General features: G+C 47.4%; 1 protein-coding gene across 3 annotated transcripts in view; it reads right to left on the bottom strand.

The window, feature by feature from the left end:
- ELFN1 (extracellular leucine rich repeat and fibronectin type III domain containing 1) overlaps positions 1-20,739 on the bottom strand; it is a 120,811-nt gene that overhangs the window by 70,570 nt on the left and 29,502 nt on the right. For all 3 annotated transcript variants that reach the window (XM_030484382.1, XM_030484380.1, XM_030484381.2), the window contains exon 2: positions 13,883-13,995. The gene's annotated coding sequence lies outside the window, so the exon portion shown is untranslated. The remainder of the gene's footprint in view (positions 1-13,882; positions 13,996-20,739) is intronic.

Here is a 20,739-nt window from a genome sequence, read left to right as displayed (position 1 = left end):
GTCAGTCAGTTCTGGTCTAAGGACTAGATAAGGACTAGCACGGACTGCTCCAGCTGGGAACAAAAGAGCTATGCTATGAACAGTGAGGTGCAGAGTATGGCTCCTTAGATATCTGGCAAATAGGTGTGAGTCATCCTGAATGTGCCAAACTCAGGATCACAGCTTTTACCTGTAATGAAGGGTCAGAGGTGGGACAGGGCAGGGAGAGCATGCAAAGAAACTTTGCTTCCCAATACGACATGATGACACATGAAGCCCAAGTATCAGAACCAGTCCTGCTTCCCTGCAGCACTGCCCTGGCTCTGCACAGCGTCCTGTCCTGGCTTGCATTCACTTCCCTGCATATGCCACTTTGAAGTGCCTTGGGTTCCTGTGTCTATGTCAGGGAGCAGAGAAAATAGCAAGGAAAAAGCAAACAAAATGAATGGGGAAAGTGTAACAAAAACAGTGGAAAAGCCTTCCCACGCCACTCTGTGCTTTCGAGTAAATGAGGCTAATTAACTAATTGCCTAAATTATTAGGGCTATTTTTACCAAGCTTGGCTATTATTGCCAAGTTCTTAAGACCCAGTGCTGAACTCTCAACTTACCACAAGGTTAATGATGCTCCTGGAGCAGGGAGCCAGAGGTCAGAGAAGCTACTGGGCCAGGACTGGGGTCGGGGCTCTGGTGGGCACCACTGCTATAGGGAAGGAGCATCTGCACCAAAACAACCTCCACCGGGTGATGCTGTTTCACACAGAAGTTCAGTGTTATTTGCTGAAATCTCACCTGCACCTGAATCTGCTTCCCAGGAAAGGATTTCTTCTATAATGAAGTACTCCCTCTCCTCCACCAGTTTCCTATTGCAGCCAAGATGATAGAAGCTGATCTGGAAGAAGGGTTTCACCCCCAGGTGAGAGAAGGGGAAGACTGATGGCTAAGGGTACATCAAACATGCCAGTCCTGGCAGTGATTGTAGCTCTCAGGGGCAGACCCAGAGTAACCTTGAACCACTGTACAGGAAGCAAAGATAGTGCACAACTCGGTATTGGCAGCAAAACCTGCTTGAAAACAGCTTTTTAGCCACGAGGGATGTGCTACCAAGCTACTATTGACCCATCTAGGGGCGAGCTGGAAAAGCTGGGAATATTGCTGCAAGTGGGGACTTTGAGCTTGCATCTGAAGGAGGATGGAGCTTGCTGAGCTGGTTTGGGACCTGGCTGGGATTCTAATCTACAGCACTGCAGTAGAGTTAACACGCCCCAGCGCTGCCAGCTCATGAAACAGCTATTAGCAAAGAAACACCCTCCTGGGACCAGCTGGAGCCTCTGCTCCTCTCAGGAATGCCACAGGGCTCTGCAAGTGCCAGCATTGGGTGCACTCTCTGCCTGCCCTGGGAAACGGCCACTTTTCAAGCCTGGTTTCCCCACCATTGCCTTGGGGAGTAAATTCAATCCTGCATCTGCTGCTTCCAGAACTAATTGGGGTTTGCTGTGCTAGTGATGCCTGGTGTCTCCATGCTTATGGAATGGGCTGCAGCCAACTAACCAAAACAAGTGTGGCAGGGAGTTAAAAGCAGTGTTGTTTCTGATAGAACGGCTAATGGGACTCTCCAGGCATATTTATTGAGATCATCCATTGCTCCTTCTCTGGGGACAGCAGCCACCACTGCTTTGCATGTCAGCCCAGAAAATCTCTGGAATGAGATACATATCTGCATATAGGGAACTGATGTTACATGGCCTATACACACAAAGTCACCTCTCCATCACATACACACAGGTATCTCCTTCCCAAATTATCCAGACCCCCCTCTATAAAAAGAAAGAGCTAATCCATCTGCTGTAACCTGACCAATTACACACACTGTCCCAGGCACACAGCCTTCATTCCAGCAGGAATCCAGCGTCATAGGGGCTTCCTCCTTCTACTTTGAGAAAATCCTGTTTTCTTGGGGTTTGAGGTATTTTCTCTCAAAACTAGATGTTTTCTCCTCTTCAGCTAAATGCCAGCGTCTTATCTCCCCGCTGGAAATTTCAGTTCACTCCATTAAAATCCCCCCCGCCATTCCTGCTGAAGAGCTAGTCCCCTCAGGAGCAAGAAGACTGATAGACCTTCTTTTCTGTAATGAACCTCACTTATCAGCTGTAATGAGGTGACATTCTCTCTGCTCTCTCTGGCTTTTCCCTCAACACACAAGTAAGCAACAGTTCGGCGTAGCCATGTCTTCCAGACATGTCATTGAGGAGAACGGAAGGTGAAAGTCCCCTGTCCCTCAGACACAGGAGTCATCTTCCCTCTGAGTTATTTCCAAAACTACCTGGAGATAAGCCATGGCTTAGTGTGTCTGAGTCCTGGAGACCTCCAAGGATAGAGATCTCAATCTCTCTGGCCACTTGTTCTGGTGCTGCACCACACTCTTAGTGCTCATCTCTTTCCAAATACCCAACCTGGACCTCCCTTCTGTGTCCATTGCTCCCCTTTATGCTGCCTGCCACTACTGAGAAGGGGTTGGCTCGATCATCTTTGCAAGCTCTGTCCAAGCAGCTGTAGTTACTTGATGCTACCCTTCAAACCTGGATCCTGCTGAGGATGCAGAGTCTTTGGATGACCCGGAACACTGGTCTGACACTGCTGGTGAAGGGAATATCAGCACCACGTTAAACTATAACGTAAGTCACAGACTTCCTTGTGGGCCAGTTTCTGCCCAGGCACTTGTCCCTCCAACAGGGCTTGACCCTTCACAACTGTTTTGGTAAGGATCAGCAACATGATGAAGGTGGACCAGATGGCAACCACTGCTGTACTCAACAATGCATGAAGGACACCTCACAACTCAGCCAGCAAGGTAATATGCCTCACCACAATCCTTTATTATCTTTCCTTTCTATCTGCATACTCTCTCCCCACATTCTGGCCATCTTGTTTGCTGAAGACCCTGTCTCATGTGGAGCTGGGTAGCTTTTGCTCTTGAAAAATACTATTTTTTGAGGTTTACCTATTCCAGAGTAGAATCTCTGTTAAATCAGGCCCTTTTCTCTTAGAAAAGATGAATGATTTCTACTATTTTGCCAGTGGAGCACAGGGAGCAATTGTCCCAAAGTTCTGTAAATATAAAATGGAGATGATGGTCCCTGGCGCGATTTGGCAGGAAACTTCACCACTTTTTCAAGGGCCTTCCTGTGTGTGAAATGGAAAGAGCAATGCTGCCCTGTAGCTGCCTGCTTGCAATGCACTTAGAAATTCTGGAATACCTGGCACTAGACGTGCCATATTATCTCCTACCTCATCTTCTGCGTCTAAAGCTGGCAGCCTGGCAAGGGAAATTATTCCAGATTTGTGCTGTCCAGAAAACAGCCTGGCAGGAGTATTTGCAAGTCACGTCTCCCCACTCAGTGCCATCTCCGGCCTCATGGCTCAGTAACCCACTAGAGATGGTGAAGCTTGGGGTATCCATGTTGGGATTAGCTGGCAACCCCAAACCAGGAACTGGCAGTCAGTTACTTGCTGCCTGCTGCCAGGGCTGCTCTCTGCCTGTTACCATCACACTCAATGTGCCCCCCAAGACACCACTACCTCAGCCACTACTAGAGAGAAACCACATGCTACATGCAATACTGCCCATTCTACCCATGTATAGGGACCAGCAGGGAGACTGAGTGACAGGGTGAGCCCAAGAGAGGTCAGTCCTGCAATATCTGGTTTCTTCACCTCTCCAATTCCCAAACCCATATGGCACTGGAGATGGAGAGGACTTTAGGACACTGCTATTTCCCTACTGCCCATGGCAGGTCCTGCTGGAGGTGTTGGGGCAAAAGGAGGGAAAGTCTTACTCAATTTACCAAGTGCCTCTCTACACAGTTGCAAGTCAGATTCAATTTCCCAGCATTGCTCTCTGCATATTTTATCCATTAACAGATTTGCAAAGATTTAAATACAAAACAAAGCTGCAGACACCATTACAAGAGGTAAGGGCAGGAGAAGCTTGTCCTTTTTCTTTAGGTCTATGGAAGATTCCACTCTGAAAGCTCAGAGAAGATGCACTGCCAGGCAGAAGCTGTGCCAGACCCTCATATGAGCAAGCACTGCTTAGGGGGACAGACAGGAGGCATGGGATGCTTCAGCAGTTAGGTCCTGGCATCTGAGATGCTCAGGGCAGGGACTGCCACTGACGATGCTGGGGTAGAGCATCCTCAACCTATGCCAACACCACCCGAGATGCAGGTGTCAGCAGGATGTCAGCTCCAAACTTGTTACACTGCATCTCTCCAGAGAAAGGAAAAACCCCTTGGATAAATAAAAGGTTCCATGAGAATACCCCGGTGGTGAAAGAGGGCATTCCCCCGGAGGTCTCTGCACAACAGATACAGGTATGTGACACAAACCTTTAAACACAAGCTCCACAAAAAGAAGCACCGTGTTAGACGATTAAATCTCCCATGTACCAGCGGGAAGCGGAGAATATATTCTGCTCACCAGAGCTGTGAAACATACTCACCTGTTGCAGGAATTAATCCTTTTTTTACTAACAGTGGCAGAGCTGTGCACATGGAAATCCTCTCTGAAATGAATCCCTGATAAAGAGGAAGCCAAGTTGAAAGGTGAGTTTTACTGCCTGCCAAGGCTTTAGGTTTTTAAAGGGTCTCTTGTAGAATTACTGTATTAGCAGGCTATTATGGGTATAGATATCAAACTGCTACGCACAGCAAGAAAAAGCATGGAAGTTTTGAGATGGGAAAGAAACACATGGGAAAAATGAGGCAGAAAAGGGCAAGAGGGGGAGAGAGAAGCAGCAGTGATGTGCAGAGGGGAGGGAGGCTAATAAATGATGGAGGAGATAGTGGAAGGGGAGTGAAGAAGAGAGCAATGAGCAGTAGGGTAAGGAGAAAAGAGAAAGATAAAAAGAGGAGGAGAAAGGGAACGAAGAGATAAATGAGGGCAAAGACCAACTCATCATTTTGCAATTCCATCCCAGTAGAGAGGAAAATTGATGTCTGGAGCTTTTTTATGGCCAACCTCCTGGGCATGGCACAAAAGACAAGTTATTACCCAAACCCAGGTCAGGTCTGCAGCCTGCCAACCGCTTAGACACATTCCGAGAGCCCACAAGAGCCATAAATCACGGGGGGCAAAGAGATCACAGAGAGGCTGGGATCAGTCACAGAGCAGTGGTGAGCTCAGCAAATGCAATATAATGACAGGAGAGGCGCAAGCCCAGGAACAACATGGGCTAACAATGAGTGCCCAGCCCCAAAGGGCTTTGCTTATCTTTCCTTCATGCCATTCCTAAGGACAGTACTCCCACAGAGATGCAACTTTCCCTGCATTTCCTCCTGATTTCTCTTCCTATTGATTTTCAGGCTCTGAATACCATTTATTTTTGCTTGCTTGATTCACTCATTCATTGAATAAAGGCATCATCACTATTATTATTATTATCCCCGTCATCGGGCTCCTCATCACACATTATATTATTTGCATTGCAGAGCTGGAAGATTTCAGGTTGAGGCAGGAAATTTGCGCGAGTTGTTATTACTGCAATCAGATGAAGTGAGAATTGGATCAGCGAAGGCTGCCAGAGCGCAGCTTTCCCAGCAGGACACAGAGGCTCTGCCCAATCCACGGAAGCTGCTGTTACATTGCGCAGGTCCCACCAGCAATTTTGGACTTGCCTTCGGTGTCCTGTCTCTCCCTCCCAATCCCACCACCCAGCTCCACCGGCTGCCAACAGAGGAGAGGGAAACGCAGCAGTACAGGAGGGCAAGGAATGAGAAAAGACTTGGCGAGATTGCACATTTTCTGCCTTGCTGATGGTATTTATTAGACAACAGAAAATAGCTATTTTACCATCTGCCTTGTAAAAAAAAAAAAAAAATAAAAAAGACAAAATCCTCATTAAATTAATGGAATGTGCAGCTGCTGAACAGAGTGTTCCTCTCCCTGCCGCCTCCCGACCAGCCCAGAGCTTGCTGGAGCAGGGAATTGGGCTGCCAAAAGAAGCTGAGGCTAACTTGGGCTTGTGAGGTAGGAGAGAATGGAGATGGGAGATAGCCCTCTGCTCCTCCCAGCCCCCGGGGCTCTTGCCAGGGGATCTATGGGCACCTTGTTGCTGCACACAGGGTGCAAGAGCTGCCTTGCTTGCTGTTATGGCGCAAAGGGTTCATCCCCTTCCGACCCCTGCAGGGTCTCTGCTTGTGAAGGGAATTGGACGTCTGCTCAACAGGCTGAAAATGCCTCCTTTTGCCTAAGCAGAGCATGATCCAGACTTCAGGCTGAGGAGGTCAGATGCCCATTGACCTATGTTGAGTATGGCGGGATTTGGGGGCGAGTTCCTCATTTGCTTGCCTCCTACACCTCAATCAATGCAAGCTAGTCAATCCATCCCTATCATCCACCTCTACATGTCAAAGTTTGATCTGAGTTGGTGCTTGCCCTGTTCAGCTGAGATCACAAAACCAAAAAAGTCTCTATTCTTCTCAATTCCAGCAAGACAGGAGCACCATAAACCAAAGGTCCTGGATGATTTTAAGGATGTTAATGGAGCTAGAACAGCAACCAGTTTAACACCAGTGTTAACTATTCATTTCTACATGGCATGAACAGCACTGAAGGGTTTTAAGTGAACCTTTTCTTCTGACATCTGGTGGAGCATAAGGAGTATTTGATGTAGGACTGGTTGCCAAAAGTCCATATTATATATAGCTTTGAAGAGCAGGTCCACCAGTTTGCATCACCAGGTGCCACAACACACTGCTTTAGCTAATATACTCATCGCCTCATTACGAGTAACAGCTGAAGAGTGACGTCCAGGACTACTTTTTGTCCAGCAGTTCATCTCCTAAGGAAATTAAGCTCTTTGTTAGATGTCTCAGCATTGATGATGTTTCTGCACTGCTGCAGTATAATCCACATTTAATCCTCACTTGCATTTGCTGCTACTGACCCCTCTGATAATGGCAGGGAGTTCCCAGTGCCTGTTCTGCTCCTCTGAAGATGCATTCTCTCCTTTGTGGTCCTCTTCTCCTCTTTCTAGGAGGCTTTTCTGTATAATTTTTTTCACCTAGATGAATTTTTACCTGTTTTTTGCCAGAATTTTGTTCCCTTAAATTTGCTTGTTTAGCAGTTGCAAAACAATTGGGGAAAGCTGACCTTGGGAGATGGGTCCAGCTGCAGAGAGGTTGTTTCCATTGTGCCTGTGGATCTTGGATCATTGTGCCTCCTGGATTTCAGCACACAAAGGAAAGTTACAGGACTACAGCATGTCGAATCACTTCATGCCTAAATAAATCCTGACATAATAAGCCCTAATACCGCCAAAGAAACTATTACAGTCAGTCACAAAAATAATCCACATTGAAAATCGGTGAAAATACCTCTCCCCAGTGGAATAACATGGCTCCGGAGGATCAGTTCCAGTCAAAGAAGATAATTTCATGTTTACCCAACAGATGAGAGCAGCTCCAAAAGGCAAATGTTTGTGCCAAAAACCCTCTGGTTAAGCAAGATTTTGCCACCTCCCAAAGACTTGCCTTTAAAATCAATGAGCAAGAACAAAAGGGAAGACTGTGAAAAGCAGAGGTCAAATAAAAGTCCAGAAGGATGTCATGGCTCTCTTACACCATTACCTTCAGTCCTATCAATCCTTAATTAGCAGCAGTAAGGGCAGAACCCCAACCTGATTGCTTCACATCCACAAGTTTTCTGGTTTTCAGAGTTTAACAGCAGCCTTTGCCTACATTGCTGCTGTGTCAGGGTAGGCAGAACCACGTCTGCAACTCACTGACCTTATCTGCAGCATCAGCTGGTTGTCCGTGCAGGGCTGTAGTTGTCTTTGCATGTGTGGATCCTAACTGTGCAGTGCATGCACGCTGCCTTGGCCAGCCTTGGTAGTGCTGCTCTCTCAGAGGACGATGTGAGACAGGGCTGCTGAGCTTCATGGAGTGGCTCACAGGGTTGTCTTACAAAAGAAGTTAGCCAAAAAGATGCAACAGAGTGGTAAAAACACAGAGACAGGCATTTCTTTTCCTTGACAAACCATTTGCTTTCTTAGAAGAAAGCATCCACTGGGGGAGGGAACCAAAACCAAACCCCCAACAAGTTCCTTTAATTAAAACTTGAAGCCCATCACAAGGGATTTTGATAAAAACATTGATGCTTTGCAAAGCTGCCCTTGGACATATCATAAGATTGAAAGCTCTAAAGCTCTGAGACATGGGCACTGTGGAAGCACCTCTGCGCACACTAGAGGATTTGGGAAGGACATTGATCCTCCTGCAGTCAGGTGTCTTGGCAATTCTCTGATGGTTCTCATGTGTTTGTCTTTCCCATATCCACATAGCATGTGGGTTTGTGGCAGGCCCAGGTGAAGGCCAAGAGAAGGTTGTATGGTTGCACACAGGAAAAATCCTCAGGTCAGGGCTGCTGGCTGGGACAGCGAGAGCTGAAGCACAGCTCCGAGATTTCAGGTTCATTCCAAGGCGATTTGTGAAGCTGCAGGTTGATGCAGCATCCGCAATTCTATCAGACACCTCCAGCACTCAGGTCCTTGTGCAGACAGATGCTTCCACCTCGTGAGACAGAAATGCTGATGCCGAGCCTTCCTCCTGCTTATGAACAGTTTCATACATCACTTCTCGAGGCCTCACCTGTAGACAGCAGCTCTTCTGCAGGCCCTGCTCAGGCAGACACAGACCCGTGGCCACCTCCAATCATCCATGAAGGAAAATGAGAAGACGCAGACTTCATCCTCCAGGTCTGCTCCGGGGCTGATGCACAGGCAGGGAGACATTGCTTTTTAATACCATGGGTCTTAGCATCATAACCCATCACTCCATCCCCCTGCTTCTCCTGTGTGAGCATCCCTGGATGATTAAAAGAAGAGCTGCCTTTTAAATCACTATGATTGGGGTTGACGGCTGTGTGGAGTTGGAAGCTTGGCTCTAATGATGCGTGAAAATCTCCCTGCTGTGACCAGTTGTTCCTGGAGGCAGAGGGGAGGGAAGAAAGCAAAAATCCCTCCCTAACCAGGAGTCCCAGATCAGACTGAGGTTTGTCACTCAGGCCAGTCCCTCCAGGACTCTGCTTCCTGCCTGCAAGTGGCTGGGAGAACCAGCCCTGCTTCGCAGTGCTAATGGGGATGCACGTGTATGTGGCACCGGTAGCTTTCTGCTCCACGGTAGCAGATGAATCAAGGTCCTGCTCTTGTGCAGGTCAGTATGACCAAAGCAGCCAAGCCACGTTGGAAGCTTGCTCCGAGGCAGGGAATGCCTGCAGGTTTCACAGCAGGCTCCATCTGGGCTGTGGCTGATCCCACCAACATTCTCGTGCTGGTGTCAGAGGGGGTATTACCTGAGACCAGAGTATTGCACGTATGTGCAGGCTGCTATGGCACAGGCATGCTGCTGGAGCATCACTCAAGGCCATGAATCCTCTGAATGACACACATGGTGAGCTGGATAGGGGATGAAGCCCCCGGCAGAGGCAGAGAATAGCCAGCACCCCCAGCCTGGAAGTAGAGATGGTAGCTACAAAAAGACAATGTGAAGCCAGCCAATATGTTCTTTCCCCACCACCTTCCCCTGTTGTTAACTTCCTAATGACAGCCGAATCCAAAGCACATCTCAGCATGCACAGTCCAATCCTTCCCCTCCAGAAAAGTTTCCTTTTTAGAGGCTCTCCTTGCTGAGATTCAATGTTCTGTAGCAGAAGGGAATGGCTGGGTGGGCTCCAAAACAAAGGATGCATTTCCTCACCCTCAGATGGGGCTAAACAGAAGCATAGTGGGAAGCCGGACACAGGCCAGAGGTGTCCTGCAGCGAGTGACCCTCAATGTGACATTGATGGCTCTTAATTCCTAAGCCTGCTTTGGAAGGATTTCAGTAGATCCTATTTAATCACTGCAGCCTCTTCACCTCCCCTGTCTTGGCTCAGGGTACTGTTACCCGTTCTCTGCCAGGTCTCTCCAAGAACTGGCCATCTTCCTCTTCCTCCACAGGTCCCTGGTGCAGGAAATGCCACCAAGCCCTTTGCCTGCTGCAGCCACCCTTGGCTTGTTTATTGACACACAGCTCAAACAACATTTGCCTAATTTCCCCCAACCACAGGAAAACTCCATCTCTCCCTAACGAAGGGCACAGCTTCCTATGGGTGCACAACTGGGCTGCGCCGTGCACAGCATTAAATATTTAAGTGCTTGTCAAAATGTTGTAACAATTTTTTTGCCTTGTTCCATTAGCTCCATTTCCAAAGGCCACCACTGGAACTACTGAACATTTATTTCTATTGAAACCAGCTTAGAAGTTATGATCTGAGAAACCGGGAGACAGGACAGTATGTTCTGCGGCGCCTGCTTTTCCCCACCACCGCTCAGCTGAGACACGCCGGCCTTTGAAATATCATTTTTATTCCTACCTTAGAAAAGCTAAAATAAAGAGATTGATTCTTCCGCCTGCTTGATTTGCTTCTGCTGGCAAAATAAGGTACATAAATATCAATCAGGTGGCTTCACTGTTTAAGTTTTGGGTCCATGGGTTTAAACGCCTTGCACAGGTTGCGGTACCGGCCCAAGTGAGCTAGATTTTCTCCCCAGGTGCAAAATAAAGTGTCTTTATTACATGACTCTCCTGTTGCTAGAGAGGCATGCACATGAATCTCTCTCCCCCGCTGTCTGTGCATGAACAGCAGCTTATTATGCTAATACTGTATTAGACAAAAAGCACTGAAGAAAGCAAATGGAGACAGCAGTTTGGACTGGGAGCAAAGCTGGCACGAGGGCTTATGGGTCCCAGGTTTGCTTTAGCTTCACTGTATCACCACGAAGTGCAAAGCCAGAGGGAGTTGCATGGGGTGGGGAACACCTCAGCCCCCAAGGATGTTGAGGAGATGCCCAATGCACCAGCCCTTGGCCACGGGATCCCACACCCAGGTCACTGCAGGGCTCAGGCCTCTGCAAGCAAACCTCAAGTTTGGGCTTGCTGCAGGCCAGGGGATGGACCAGGGGTCATGGAGTCTCCCACTCTGGAGACATTCAAAACCCACTCAGACACGTTCCTGTGTAACCTGCTGTAGGTGGCCCTGCCTTGGACTAGATGATTTCCAGAGGTCCCTTCCAACCCTAGCAATCCAGTGATTCTGTGACTGCTGGTGGCAGCCCCCATCACCAGCCTTCCCTCCTTCGGGTAGAAAACAGGGAAATCTAAAGCATTCTTAAGGACTTCCCCACATTTTAATTCCTCTTTATTTAAAGACATGGAAGAGCCCCGCTGCCTGCCCCTGGATGCTCTGCAAAGTTGTAATCCCCACTACTGACATCACAGGCTGTTACCATGGCAATGTCACAAACTCATTGCCATGGGAATGTCACAAACTCAGCGCTGTGACTTCACCACAGCAGGGATGGGCAGCAAGGGAGGCAGTGCTTCCCAACCACCCGCTCTCCAGTAATTAGCAAACTGGCACAGAAAACGAGGATGAAACACAGGATAGGAACATAAAACCATTTTGTAAGTATGATCTATTGGAAAGTATTCCCTCGTGAGAAAGTGCGTCCTTAATGGATCCTGTGCTCTTAAGTAAACCACGAAAGGCAGAGAATGAAATAGAAATTATAGTGATTTGTTTCATTGGGCATTTCATTGAGTAATTAAGAGGATAACTAGGAGAAGAAATATTAAAAGGCATCACTCAGCCCCTGTCTTGCTCTAGAGTAGTGAGCTATTGAATGTGCAGCATCATGATGTTTTCCTGTGCTAACACAGGGTTCCCTGGCACAAGGGAGGCATGAATGGGTGTGCTATAGCATGAGGGATCACATATAGGATGGGAAGGGGTGAAAAGCCATCTCCCTCGTGACGTGGCAGGATGTCAGAGCTCTCCCAAGAAACACAGGGTGGGAATGGCAGGTTGCAGGGAACAAACCCCACGTTCTCCGCACCTCTTCGCATGTAGTGTTGGGCTTTGATGCTTGTGCATCGCGTTTTTCAGTGCAGAAGAAGCTAAAGGGAAAAATATAAACTAGCCCTGACTGCAGAGGAGCTCTGAGGAGAGCTCGCCATGGTGAAATCTGTGCTGATGAAGCACCACGGATGAGGCAGATGTGCCAGAAAGCTGGAAAACCAGCTGAAAGCTCAGCACAATGGTTACCTGGTGCCAGGAAAGCAGGTCTGTCACCCACCCCCCTTCTAACATCTAACCCCCCTTTTTGCCTCCTCATCTTTGTCCTTGAAAAATATGGACAAAGTACCTGTATAGCTAATCCAGGTCCAGACAGGACCCAACACCACTCCAAGAGTCCTCAGCAGTCACAACTCGATCTAAACTGCTTCTCTAAGATACCCAGCATTTCCCACAGACAAGGAAACCTTGGTGCTGGCCAACACATCCATGAAACAAAGACCTCCTCAAGCAACGAAACCTGCACTTCCTTTCAAACCCCCAGCACATCTCACTCTCCCCATTCACCCACCAGCACGGGGACACTCCGACACAGATATCAGGACACCAGGTCCCACCATGGGTTTCCTCTGTGCTGGGGACCCCAATGCTCGCACACTGCCATGTCCTACAAGGCCTCCAGGTTAAAGCCAGCTCCAGCAACAGCAGTCTGTCCACTGCAAGTCCCAAATGGTCACTGCAGGGAGCAAACACAAGTGCAGTGATGGGGAAATGCAAAGTGGCTTGACAAGCTCCATGGAAAGAAAGGGTGTTAATGAAAACAGGGAGTCCCGTTGAACATGCGTTTATAAACACCGAGATGATAGATAGACTAATTCATGTTAATGTCTCAAACCACTTGCTCAGGAGACCAAACAAGCAACACATCAACCCAGGTAAGTGAGAAACCCCAACGTGCAACATGGTAGTGGTAACCAGTTGCCAAGTTCTTAGGTCTTTGCTTACTCCACAATCACATATTTAGGAAAGGATGCAGAAGGCTGGTTTGTTTTAAACTGGCCTCTGTGGCTGGAAATCCCTTTTTATTCCCTCAGGGAGACGGATGTGATGGCTATTATCCAGTTACCATGTTGGATCAGTGTCTCAGGGACAGCGGTTTGTCAAGGCTGAGCCCAAAGTGTCACATAAGTGTCAGAAAATCCATATTCAGAAAGTCACCAGCCCTCCCTTTCGCTGTCCTGGGAACCACTGCTCCCCTCTGTCCTCCCCTGCACAGGGGAAACAATCCCCATCCCCTTCAAAGCAAAGTGAAACTGGCTTTTTGGCTTGTTTCTGGCCCTTACAGGCATGAAAGCAGCTTGTTGGGAGACTCAAGTGCTCAGCACAGCCCTAAAAAAAGGCTCCTGTTTGAAGTGCATGGATTGAGGCTGGATTAAGAAAACCCAGGAGGAGCGTATAGCTCTGCTCCTGCACTAAAAAGGCTGATCAGCAGCAGCAGCCAAGGCAGCTTCATCCTGCTCAGCCCTTCGTGCAATCCCTGGGAAGACACTCCAGCACTGGGGAAGTGGTGATTTCATGTGATGTTCAACCTGACCCGGGGAGAGGGTAATTACAGAGCATGTGCTCTGCTTTCCAATGCTGCTGCAGGAGGAGAGCAGAGCTGCCTCCTCACCCCTGGCTGCAGGAGCAGCCAGCGCCGCTCTAACCCTGTTACCATTGAGAAGAGTTGGACAATTAACTTCCACAGGCGCAGATTAAAACCGAACAGCAAATGCAGGACAAAACACCACTGTTAACCACTTCTTCCAGGTCAGGGGAAATAGAGCTGCTTGGGTTCAGAGCAGATCCCAGACAGACAACAGATCTTTGGCTTGAGACAGTTTCGAGAATCACTTCTGAAGTTTCCCCCTTGCAAATAACTTGTTTCCCCCCCGTCTAGTCAACGCAAGAAGCAGGCTTAGTGCTACACGAACAGGGAACAGAGGATAAAACAATATGCCAGCCCATACCTCAAGGTGCATCCTTCCTTTCTCACCACGCAGCGGGGAGGACGTTGCTGTCTTTCGGTAATTTTCCAACATCCTGGGTTGCAGGTAGATTTAAGCACTGATCATAGTGGGAGCTGTTAATAAAAAAGTGCAAAGAAAACGGATTTTACTGTGAAGTGTAGGGCTGCTTCTCTTCCAGCTTTGTATTATCATGACTTTCTCTTTTTAATTCTTTTTTTCCTATGATTGACCATGTTTGGGGTTCAAAGCTTTAAAAATAAATCACAGATCTTCTTTCATCTACTAGGCATGAGAGAGTCAGAATCATTACATGGCTTAAACGGATATTTTGGGAGGGACCTTGGACCAAGCAGCTCCTACTTTAACTGGGAGCCAGAGAGATGAGGCTAATTTGCAAATAATGTTACATGCTGGTTTTACTTGAACTTGAGGGAAAAGGCTGCAGTGGCTACTTGTCATTCTTTGTGAGAAGCTGAACAAAGTGGAAATCAAGTTCACCAGTAAAAAACCCATATATATATATACACACACACAAACATTACAATTAAATCTGCATCAGACCGGTTTCTCCCACATGAGAGGAACACCCCAGGACTGCAATGAAGCTGTGCAACCGCATGTACAGCTACCACTGCCTAGGCACTAGGGATGAACAGACCAACTGTCCTTTTCCCAAGAGCAGATTTTTAACTCAGAGACCTCAAGCATTTCTCCAGCTTGACTTGAGCCACTTTTTCCTTACGCAGTTTTGAAGGACAACTTTCCCCTTTACCATCACAAATGTCTTCCCTCAGGCGAGGGAAGCTCCAATATCTGCAGCGCTGCATCTTTACAGAGAATTGTCTATCGATGACTTTGTGGCTAATACACACAATGAGAAGCAGAGGAGCTAATATAATGTAATTTTCCATGTTTACTGCATTATTACAGTGGTTGAATCTGCTGATTAGTTCCTATTTTTCTTGCCATGTCTTCCTGAGCATCCCTTTTATTTTTGCCCTGCTTATCTGCATACAGTCATTTATCCGTACGGCTGGTATAATAGCAAGCAGGGCCAAAGCTATCATTTCTCCTCCCTTTCAAATTTAATCTTGCAGACCTCAATCTTTGTGATACTGCTATTATTTTGTCCTTATCTGATCTAACGGGAACCAGCCATTATTTATGCCTTTAAAAAAAAAAAAAGAAAAATGGAAAAAACTAATCTGAGCAAAAGATAATGATGGCTGTGGCACTAATGATCCCTGGCATATCTCCTTGCAATGAGTCCGGTGCTAAAACAGAGTCCGTTTGTTTCCCTTCTCTCTACATAACTGCAAGACTGAGCCGTCATGCACAGGCAGCTCCCCACCAATAAACAACATTGCCCCCATCTCCCAGGAGATGCATTTCACTGCCAACCCTCTCAGCAGTCCTTCTTATTGTCTTAAGTTATTTACCCAAGTAGTGGAAAAACAACTCAAGTGGAGCCGGACGCTCTCCAACAATATGACTGCAACTGGTTTCTTCAGTGTTGTTCCTGTACAAGCTAGGAAAGTCTCTTCCCCTGATGGTTATTAATTGAAAAGGGAGGGGAGAACTTTCCTACAATGTGAACAGTATCAGAAAGTGCTCTTCATTACTGCTCCTTGAAGATCATGGCAAGACATTTTGCCATTAGCTTCTTTAATGTTCCCCACCTCCCAGCTCTGAACAGACTATCACACTAGCTGGAGACCATCTGCTGAAGCATCAAGCCGTGCTGTTCTGCATGTGCCAACCACATCAGCCAGCAGGGACTGACTTGGAAGAAGTGAGGAGATAAATAGAGGAATCCCTCTCTTCCCTTCCCCTACACCCTAAATAGCCACAGGCTTTTCAAACAGCAAATGTGCCCGTACTCATTGCACATCCATAATCTGCACCATCACTCTATGCCATGTGCTTTACCGCTGCCCGCAGCCCAGAGACCTTCACACCCCCTCCTCTTTTCACTAGGAATATTAGAAATAAATCATATGGCCACATTCAGCTCTTGGTGTGTGACAGAAGAAGGAACTTGGAGCTGCTTCAAAGGCACATGGGGCTGACGGGGCACAGGATCCTGCTTGTCCCCTGCACACCAGAATTTACACAGGTGAAACTTGTGGAAATCAAACTGAGGCCTTCCCCACATCCTCTGCCAAATGGGCCTGATTTGGGGAACCTCCTGCTCATGTCAACATGGAGCTCCCAGGAGCTCCTGGGAACCTTGCAATCATCTTGCATTGCTTGGTCTAGATACAACACAGCATGTGTTATATTTATTATTAATGAAAGCATAAACATTCTAAAGAGCATTATTAATTTTAAAGCTACTAATAATCATCAGCTGTCCCTTACTTCACCCTGCAAGCCTGAGAGCAACAACGAAAGAGTAAACTCCAGCTCAAAGCATCTTTAACAGAGGCTGCTGCGATCCCAAGCTCAGCTCCGCAGCTCAGGGTTACGGGCGTCCCATGAGCAGATAACACTCATCACCTCCCAGAAGCGTCATCTGCTCCCACCTGAGGTGCTCCATCAGCACCAGGTGGGGACCAGAAAAGGGCCATTTCTGACCTGAATTCTCCAGCGTCTCAGCAGGATAAGCAGATAGGTCTGCCACCAACCCAGTGTGTCAGATGGGCACATGTACAAGTACAAAGCATCCTTTGCTCACCAGCAGCAACATTTTTCTGCCAGCTCGGCACATCAGCATTGGTGGTGAATCACATCTCCTTTGTATTTCACTTGCAGGAACAGGGAGAAAGATGTATTTTACAGAGGAAAATCACAAAGAGCCCCTCCTTGGAAAATAGGCTATTTTTGGTACTGTAATCCCTTTCCTGTGGAAAAGAGAGGGAGGCCCAAGAGACTGAGAGAGCTGCTGAAACCCAGCAAGGAATTTGGCAGCAGAGCCTGGAGCATAATTCAGATATCAAGGAACAACAAGCAGGACCAAGGCCCATGTTTAAAGACTGTACCAGCCTCAGGACTGAGATCTGTTCTTCAGCACCTGCCTGCCCACCAATACTGCTGTGAACCACGCCAACACAAGATGCTGCAGAGCAAGAAGGTGACAACGAACACTGTTTGCTTACCCAGATCTTTCCTAAGCATCCAAAGACCTGGCTCCTCATCTGAGTGCTAATTCTCACTCTCTTTCAGCCCAGTTTTTTTGCAGCTTTTCTACAAATGCAGAATACATTTGAGCGATCAGCACAATGTTTAGTGAGAGAATCGTATGCTACATTTCCGCTTGGCATGATTTTGAAATGGTTAAGCTGTTAAGCCCTGAAAGGGAAGTTTTAAGAATACAGTGAAAAAAAAAAAAGAAGCCAAAACCAAAAATAAACATAAAGGAACCATTTGGATGGATCCTCTTTTCCAGCGAAACAGTGCATGCTGGCTGCTACCTTCCAATGTCAGGATCTCTGCAGTTGTGTAGCATTTGGACTTTCATTACAACAGCAGGGAAAATAACAAACTGAAAGTCAACACTAGCACACAAGAGAAGGAGAAACTTTTCCTAAGGTGTGAGCAAACCTCTTACAACCTTCTCTAAGCCACAGTCTTCTTGCCCCCGAGGGCCTCTTCACCCATCTCACTCTCCCCCAGCAAGGGTGATGCTATTGGGGTAGGAAGGTGTTGCTTGATACACATGCAAGTGCTGGTATAAGGAGTAGCAATGGTCCAAGGTGGAGAGAGGCCATGGCAGACACCCTAAATATGCTCATGTATCTGTATTTTCCAGATAAACCGTTCCAAAGAGAGGCAAATCCTGCCCCACTTTGTGTCTCACCTTCATGCAACACAACGCCAGTGATGCTGGTCCATCTAAGGACCTAGGGCATTCAGGGGGACAAAGAGGACCTTCACCCCAACCAACTTGCTTTGCACAATGCAGTGACAGCTCTGCTGCATCCCTATGTCTCCTGTGTCACTCAGAAATCCCTCCTGAATTATGCACCACTTTGCTGCTGTGCAGACTGACTTGGTGACTTACTTATGCAGCCAGTTACGGGGCTGAAGGACATGGCTCCAATCACAACCATTTTACACTGACTTTTGTCATAAAACGTGATGCAATTCTGGATCAAAAGACCCCCCAGAATCCACATATATGACAATGTCCCACTACAGCTGTGACACAAAGCATTAAGGTGATGACAGTGCCAACAGCATTCATCCCTGCTACTTTTAGGTCCACCCAATCCAGTAGAGCTGACAGAAACAAGGGCTCTTTTCCTCCCACTCCAGGCTCCCCTTGGTCACTGTGAAGTGTTTGCCATTCAAAGAATTCTTGCAAGAGAACTCTCTCTCCTGGGAGGGTTTGGATCAGACATCAGATTAGGTTACCTACAACGGTAATGGTGGTAAAAACCTCATTCCCCAGCATATTCACATCTGTGCACATCTCTGCAGAGGTCAAGCATGCTCCTGACAAAGGCATCTCCTGTCCAGTTCTGTACATTAACCCACCCTCAGTTGGGCATGACAAAGAAGATAAATAAACAGCCTTTTCCTCCATCCCCTAAAATGTCTCCAGTTCAGGTCCTCTCTGCCTTTCTGAAGGGCCAGAGGATCTTGCTTTGGGTCCACATAGTCACAGGATGAAATCCATGACCTGTACCCCCAAATACCTCTGGTGTTCTACGACTTGCCTAGACAAAGTCAACACCAACCTGATACGCCATTGACAAAACCCTTGCTTCAAGGGGGAAACTGGACTGCAGACCCCCAGAGACCCCTTGTGCCAGCATTTCCAAGTCCTGCCTCATGATTTCCCCGCCTGGATTCACCCTCCTCCACAGTCTTGAAATTGCAGTTGCTCTAAAAAGCTCTCTGTCACTCTAAGTGGAGAATCTCATATCTGAAGCATTGACAAAACCCTGGGATTTAATTTTTATTGCAAAACCAAAGCCCCCTCTGCACATGGCCCTTCCCTAATGACAGCATCGCTGTAGCTGCCAACTACTCCTGAATCACAGCACGGTTACAAACAGCTTGCAAGACCGAGTAGAGCACACAGTGACCTGCAGAGGACTTGGGCTGAGAAAACAGCACGATAAATAATTACTTTATTGCAAGTCAAGGGGCAGCTTTTCCACAAGGGGGAGAATTTTACTCTGTGCTGGTGTTTATATTCCAAATTGCTTCCATGGTGTGTTGTCTCAAGGAGCACTTGCTCCTCATTGTTCTGGGAGGAAGGCGTTCAGGCACCTCCAGCCTCTCCACTGAGCAGCCAGGCTGGCAGGATACAGCCTGGTAGCCTCATCCCAGGGCACTATTTTTAATTCAGGTAGGGGGAATAAGTAATTCCTCTGGATAAGGTGGGTAACAGCACAGTGATGCTCACGATCAGGGGGATGCACCCAGCCTCCACCGGCCATTAGTGTGTGCGTGGGCTCCAAGTTCCCTTTTGCTACTTCAGCATCCCTCCATCCCATTTCCAAGTAGGCTAGTGGGATTCATGGGAGGCTGGTGCTGGATCTTTAGATGTCCTACAGCTTGCAGAATAATACCTAAACAAGCACACCACTCCTTCTTCCCTTACCTAAAGCATGGTTATCAAGTGCTGAGTCTCTTTAAAGAAATTACTGTGCAAGTGTCCCTACCGCAGCACAGCAAAATACATTAACACAGGGTGAAAATAAATCAGTATCTATGGAGGAGGTCTCCTGCCCATAGGCACTTCAGGGACAGTATGGGTATTTCTCCCTATTGGCAGCCTGGTGGCTCTCAGTGCAATACATGACTTCATGACAAAAGATGCTGAAAAGGTGCCAGAGGAAGAAAGGAAACGTTTTTTTCCCTTCCTTTTGATTTACACGTGCTTCTGCTGGCACTGGCTCCTGGACATGTATTTCTCCATGCACGTGTAAATCAAAAGCACCTCTCCACTGCCCATAGCATGTGGCCATGGCAAGGTCATGGCACGCAGCACTGTCCCGATGGTGGGGAACGTTCCTGTGACACTGCTCAAGCCCCTATAGCCCAAAGCAGCCCTTTGGCTCCTCTCAATCACATCGAGCATTCAGTCCTCAGCTATGGAACTGGGAAACACCAGGACAGCCTGGAAGACAAGCAGTTGTGTTATCACACATTCATCATCAGGAATGAGAGCGCACAACTCAACACAAGTGTCCTCCATAGGCTTCAAGGGCACCAACGCATTGAAATTCCCAGCTGATTCAGGGCTCTCATTCGCATGTTCATCACAGCCATGGCCAGGAGCTCTGGGAAGGCTTTCCTAGCAAACCCAAGAGTTCCTCTAGGACTGGCAGCACTGGTTTCCTGCAAGGCATTGTGGATGCTCCTGGAGCAGAGCGAGGGAGAGTGATAGAGGGATTTTAGCTATTTATGAATTAGAAGACTGGTTTACATATTTTAAATGGGAAAATAGAGGAGATTTTGCTCAGAAAAAGGGTTTTTTTCTTGATTTTTTTCCTAAATTGCTTTTCTAATCATTTGTGTTTCTTGCCATGATGAACAACCAGGCAATTCCATCATGCTACTTTGGACATACCATGGTAGGCAGCTAATGCTATTGGTCATAAATCATGTTCCTTTCAATCTCCATTATATAGGAAGAGAAAACTTGTTATGATGCATGTGTCATTACACGCCAATGCCTTTTCATTATCATATAACTGGATATCCCCAAGGTTCATAATTTGCAGTATAATAGTAATTTTTAAAGAACCATTGGTAATCAATAGCACTCAGCATCCCTGTCAGGATCATTTGCAAAACAAATAACAACACTGATCTCAAACAACTTTACAGGAGGGATATTTAATCCCCATGAACTGCATTATATGATGGATAAACAAGGAATCCTAGACTACGTATCATGT

The sequence above is a fragment of the Strigops habroptila genome, chromosome 4 (assembly GCF_004027225.2).
Source record: "Strigops habroptila isolate Jane chromosome 4, bStrHab1.2.pri, whole genome shotgun sequence".
NCBI classification, from domain to species: Eukaryota; Metazoa; Chordata; class Aves; order Psittaciformes; family Psittacidae; genus Strigops; species Strigops habroptila.
This window is presented reverse-complemented; position numbering and strand designations above follow the sequence as displayed.